Here is a 6,886-nt window from a genome sequence, read left to right on the forward strand (position 1 = left end):
CAGTGACAGGAGAAGGGGGAACGGCTTCAAGCTGAAAGAGAGTAGATTGAGATTAGATATTTGGAAGAAATTCTTTGCTGTGAGGGTGGTGAGGGACTGGAACAGGTTATTCAGAGAAGTTGTGGATGCCCCATCTGTGGCAGTGTTCAAGGTCAGGTTGGATGGGGCTTGGAACAAATTAGTCTAGTGGGAGATGTCCCTGCTCGTGGCAGGGGGGTTGGATGATCTTTAAGGCCCCTTCCAACCCAAACCATTCCATGATTCTGTGATTCTATGCAGACCCTGCCTCAAAGAAGACAGTGGGGAAATCAGCAACTGCTCAGGCACCTTTGCAGTGATTCTGGCCCTGGAGTGGGGGCCCAGACCAGTCTGGGGGCCCAGAGGAGCCCGGGGGCTGTGTGGCCCCGGGAGGAGGTGGCCATGTGGTGCAATCCACAGCACTGCTCCTGGGGAAGAGGCCCTAGAGCTCACACAGGGGGTTGGGGGCTGCCTGGCGTGGCTGGAGCTCCAGCTGTTTTCCCTCTCCCCAGCTCTCAGCTGCTCCAGCAGAGCTGTTGGTGCCGGGTTTGTGCTCCATTGCACACCAGGTCATTGGCTTTGCCCCCAGCACTGTCGTTCCTCTATCAGGCTCCAAGTCCTGAAGCCAGAGCCAGCCCCGCTCCCTGACTGAGCACTGGACCATGCTCTGCTGGGCATAACTCCCAGGGCCAGGAATCATTGCTATCCAGAGATGCTGGATGCTGCTGAGAGAGGAGACCAGGGCAGCTCATCTGGCCGAAGCAGTTTGTGTCTAATTAAGGTGAAAACTGTCATCCTGTCTCTCCCCCTGCCTGCACCAGCCCAAGGCCTCGGTCCCGGGCCGTGGGCAGCTGACCCTCAGTGCTACAGCTGGCACAGGGCAGGAAGATCCCATCAGTGACATATCCCCACCCTTTTTATGTTTGCAGATACTTCAGGTTTCCCATGAGCTGCAAGCCCCTGTGCAGGGAGTGGGAGGTGTCGAGCACCTGGTGTGGTTCTCCCACAGCCCAAAGACAAGTCCACAGGACAAAGCTCAGGTCCGACTGCTGGCTGCCAGCAACTCTCTCTGCTCAGCCTGCCCAGCACCAACAGGGACCAGGAGTCCTGGGAAGGAAAGTGGTGCCATGACAGTTGTAGGCATGAGATAAAAATGGAGAATGTTCCAGCACCAGGTAGGGAGATTCACGTGCACCAGACTGGGCTGGAAAACCATCTGGAGGCCACACCTCAGTAGGAGTTGGGAGAATGTGGTCCCCTGGTGGGAAGGTGAAGGGACAAGGGGCAAACAGAGGCAGGTAGAGAGACAACTGAAAGAACCAAATTTCCTGGCTTTTAGGAATTTAACCCTTAGTGTTCTCCAATCCGGGAATTTGTTTGCAAATCAAAAATGGGGAAAGATTTTGGTAACCTCATAGTATCACCAACAGTTTGTTAAAAGACTAATTGCCAAGTAGCTTATGCATGTGGGACCATTAGTAATTCTGTAGCTATGCAAATTAAAACAGTGATGTATGATTTATAGCTTTAATAATGTTCTGAAGGCTCTTAAATTTTAATCACTTGCAACATCCTTTTTAATATTCAATTACTTTATTAACTAATTAGGTCACTTGCTGAAAAAGCACATAAGGCTGGTGCTATTTTAATATCAGCTGAACATCACAAAATACCTTTGAAATGGTGTAAATGGTTTATTTATTTTAAATAGATCATTAAGGTGCTGTAATTAATAAATCAATTACAGAAAAAAAAAAGACAAGAAATTGATAGATGCCAAACCACAATAGTAGTGGCTTCTCTGCTTACTTTATAAATGTTCACAGGGATGCTGAACTTGGTGAACGTGGCCACTGAAGCACCTTCCTGGATAATTCGTATTCAACTGAAGGGATAAGTTTTGAGATATACTTGGTTCATTATAGATGCTTTTTGTATGGATTTAGCTTTCTGATTGATAAAAGCTCCACAAATGACCTTGAAAAGTGAAAGTACTTAAAAGGACAGCCCTCCTTTGCAGAGAGCTCTTTTGTCTGCCTCAAAAGAAGATAAAGCTGTCGCATCTGAGAGTCCTGCTAATGCTGGGATGAAAGGCAGAGCTGGGGGAGAGGGCAGGTGGGCAGCTGAGCAGTGACCAACCTGCTCCACTCAACGTGGACAAGCACGTGCTGCTGCCCAGAGATGGGGCTGTGGCAGAGCAGCAGCACTTGCAGCTGAAGCAAGGAGAGAAAATTCCACCCCTGGAAAAGCCAGGAAGATGCTCAGCTGCACTAACAAGCCTTCATGTAAAACCTGGAGTTTAAGTTAAATTTGAACCAGTGTGGGTGCAACTCTAAAACAGATTTTGAATAATCTTCTGTTTTAAAACTAAGGGTAAGACCAAACACTATTTCAAGAATTAAGTCATCTTTTTAACAGATTTTGGTTTAAATTATATCCATGTGATGACACAAAGTGCAATAATTTTCTCTCTTGAGGAGATGCTAGAGAAGATCTGCAGTAATTACAGAGCACTTGTCTTCCCATATTAACTTTTCTTACTTCTATTTTCTCATAATGAAAACCTGTAAATTAGGGGGGAAAACGCTTAATGTTACAGTGATCTTTCTGCTAAAACTAAGACTGCCCTTTACAACTCAGCCACATAAAAACTAATCCAAATCTCAGTTTAAAGAGTTACCTGAGAACTGAAATGTATATGGCCTAAGTCTGGCTCTAAAGCAAGGTCCAGGTGAGGTACAAAACTGCTACTCCAGTTCCTCAAAACCAAAAATAAAAGCTGTCCCTACCCCTGTCCCAGGGGCATCTGCAGCCCAGCTCTTCTGCAGCTGACAGTGCCTTGTTCCATTACCGGGGCTTGAGAGGAAATCATGGATTTTCACTTAGGAAAATGCCACCTAGTTAACATTTCTCACTGCTGTGAGAGGCTACTGCTCAGTGTGATCATCCCTTCACTGGACTAACCTGAGCTGTGCAGAAGGGATAAAATAAATGTCTAAAATAAATCTATTTCACACTTTACAGGAGCTGCCACAGGAAACAAAGGTGCAGAACAACACAGCTATAAGGTAGCAAATGCTGGCACAGCTCGGGACAACATATGATGCTATACACCTTGGAACAAGTGGAGATAGAACTCTTAAGGGGTCAGAGATCTCTCTAGTCACATGAGGTCATTGTCACTGTTTAAGGAGTATTTATTTCACCCTGCAACAATCCTGTTGTACAACATGGCTCAGGGGCTGTTCTGAGCCTCCTTACAAAGCCCCAGGTCTCAGTCAATAGGTGCATTTTTATCACATTCCTGTAACTTCTCCGCCGTCATTTATTCATGTGATCGATTTCCGTGTCGCTCAAATCCAACTATGAGGGAAGCCCCACATCCTCCTCTGTCAGACCAAAAAAGACAAGACTAGCTGGAATGGCAAATAAAGAGGTCACCAGTGGCTCAAACCCAACTGGTACCAGGAGAAATAAGGAGGCAAAATGCAGCAAAAACCACCCGCAGAGCTCGGCAGGCCCAGCCCTCTCCCTGCATCCGCCTTTTCCGCCACGGAGCCGCCGGTACCGCGGAGCCGCTGGATTAACCTCCCCGGCTGGATTCAATGTGACAGTGACACTTCACAGCACATTGCATCCAATCTCATTTGAAGCTGACAAAGATTGTTTCTGTTTTATATCTATTGGTTTATTAATGGCCTACAGCCTCTTAAGCAGATGCATATTCATTAGATAGCCAGCTGTTAGGAGGTTCCCAGATGTCGAAAGTAGCTCTGTCTTGGTGTACATTCTTTTTTTTTTCCCTTCTCATGAAACAAAGTAATTGCAGCTCGATTAAAGAACCAGTTAATTACTGAACCAGTACCTTATGGCATGATTAAAAAAAAAAAAATCTGCAAATTTGTGAGTACAGACATTTTTAAAAACAGAGATGAACTGAGCCTTCGCTGTGCTGTACACATGCAGAATTTACAAGGATGTAGAGACTGGATTACTCCATGTAAAGAACCCCCAGCTGCAGAATCCTGGGAAACACTGAGTTCTGGAAAAGCATCTTTCTTCATTTTCCCCATTCTGTAGAATTTCTCTTACCTCTTATCGTTCTTTATGTGAATAATGGACGTAGAAACACAGGGAAAAATGAAAATGAGACACATCTCAGATTTTAAAGGTCATTTTATACAGAGAAGCAAAATTCCATGACATCCCAGCTAGATAAAACTGTGACCAGATCATTGAACAGGCTGTACAGGTTGACTTACAAATTCCATGGGGCATCCTTCTCAGTCTTGCAATGTTAACCTGATTCACCGAGTTATTTTTTGCAACTTCTTTCGTCCAAGCTCTAAAAGCAGCTCCCAAAAGAACAACCACCACCCTCCTGCCACCACCTCCAGGAAGCTCTTTGGCCACAGAAATATTTAAAATGCTAAAATCAGCTCCATATGCAAGGTTCATGAGGATTCTGTTCCTGGCTGATGGGCAGGAACTGCTCAGCCCCTCAGTTGTGCCAGCCAACGAGGAGCATCAGCCCTGCTTTGTCCCAAGGAGCTGCACTTCCATTACCAGGAGAGAAAGAAGAGGGCAACTACTTTTTCCTGGCTGCAGGCAGAGCTTCAGGGGGGATAAGAGGAAGCATGCAGGTATTCAGGATTTAGTCTCCAAATCTCTCATTCATACTTTTAGTTTCCCTCAGTCCAGTCTGTCACCAAGTACCTGGCCCTGCACAAGGAGAGATTTTTTTACTGCGCTGACAATTCTGAATTAACAAAAACGTTCTCTCTGCATGCAAGAATTTTGCCTAAAATAAAGAGTTTCAATGTGTTTGCAAACCCAACAGACCTGAAACAATTCTGAATTTTAGTCAGTAGCATCTTGAAATAAAACTTGGGGTCAAGGGAAAAAAAAAAATTAAAAGCACCCCTCAAACCAAACCCTTGTGCATTAAAAGCTTTAATCAGAACCAAGTGATGGTACTATAAAATGTCATCTGCTATCAAAGTGTTTACAGTCATGCACAGAGGAACATGGAGGCAATTTTGTAGAGCGACTCCTGGAGCAAAGGCCTCTGAGAATAAAAGTGTCTTTAGATATTTGTTATCCTGTTATAGCTGGTATCACCTTGAGTATACAATGCCTGCCTGCATTATGTAAACACTTCATTGATAAATCCCTCCCCCACCTCCCCTAAGCTGTGTCAGACTGTTCTTAGCTGACAGATAGAGCTGAAACAGATGCTGCTATAAATACCCTTGTTTAGCTGTTTGGAATATAATTTCTTTTGTAGAACATGGTGGGTGCTCTAGTTATCACTGAACCTGCACCTGTTCTGGAGTTTATTACTCCTTTGTACACATCAAGATGCCTTTTTTTTAATGATTCTATAAAAAAAATCAAACACAGAGTTGGATTCTGCTGCCCCTTTCTCCTCTTCTAAAGTATAGATATCATTTACAAAGGATTTCACTCATTTTAAGTGAACTCTTACAGATTTCAGAAGCTACAGAATCCAGAGGCGGTAAAAGTTTAACTCTTAGGAACAGACACAGAGTTAATTCATAAAATTATATATATAGAATTCCATGATTCTATATACATATACAGTCAAGTGCTACACAACACCCAGCCAGCCAAATCCGGAGATCACAGGTACAGTTGGACCCAGTTTTAAAAATTAAGAAAGGAGTTGTACTAAGTAACACAGTGGCATGATTTTGGTTATATTCAAATTTTACTCAGCAGCAGCTGATAAATGGTGCATGTCTGTCCCCATTCCCACAGTAGCTCATTTGTTTTTTCACCTGGAAAGATAATTTTTAAAGATATTATTTTGCTGTTTTGCTCACACCTGAAATATCAGAAATGGAAATATATTATGGTATTTATCTTAAATGAGTTCAATGTTATTTTAAGCAAAACCAACCCATTTTACGTTTGATCTTTATCTAAAAATGTAAACTATATTCTGCTAAGCACTACTACTTGTGATTCACATGCCTGAACTGGGAGAGTGAATTGGACAAAACTTCCATGCCCCAGGCTATCTCTCCCACTGCAGAAAAGATGCACAGGGATGCCCCTGGTCCATGTTCTGAAGGAATCTTTGTTGGTTTTTTTCTCTGATGTTTATTTTGGATCAAAGGACTTTGTTTTTATCCACCTGCAGATGACCTGGTTGGCTGACAAAGCTGCTTTTCCCACTCCACACACCCTACTTTGTAATGAGGATATTGATCCAGAGGATGAACAGGGATCAGTTCAGCACTGCAGCTGCTCCCTGAGCCTCTGCACCCCTGACTAAGGTGTAATTGGCACAATCCAAATGATCCATTCCACAGTGGCCACATGTTTTCCACTGGAGTCACTCTAACCCCCTACAAATCTGCTTCATTATCACTGTCTTGATTAGAATCACTGGTTGCTCTGTGAGATGTGAACAACCTGAACAGGGACATGATCCTTCAACTCAAAGCTGACTATTTCACCAGCCAAACCCACCTTAAAAGAACACCACGAGGAATACCCATCCTACTCATCCAAAAACCTTCCACAGAGGACAGAGCAGCACTGCAACCCTCCAGCACGACAGGATAACACTGACTACAGGTTTAGTTTTCCTTCTTGCCCCCCCACCTCCCACCTCTGGAACCAGCTTTCTTCCCACCACAATTTTGCATAGATTGAACCAGTTTGAGTCTTGCCATCTGTTCCAACTAAAGGGTCTGAAGATGATTATTCCAAGTAAGTGTAAAGGTTTCGGAACAGGAACCAGAGTGATCTCTCCTACCCAGCCGCTGAAGCCTGCCTTGATTACTTTGATGTAACAACACTTGAAAGCTCCTATTCTTTGAAACTAATTTAAACACAT

The sequence above is a fragment of the Manacus vitellinus genome, unplaced genomic scaffold, assembly GCF_001715985.3.
Source record: "Manacus vitellinus isolate BGI_N305 unplaced genomic scaffold, ASM171598v3 scaffold_25_pilon, whole genome shotgun sequence".
Classification (NCBI taxonomy): Eukaryota; Metazoa; Chordata; class Aves; order Passeriformes; family Pipridae; genus Manacus; species Manacus vitellinus.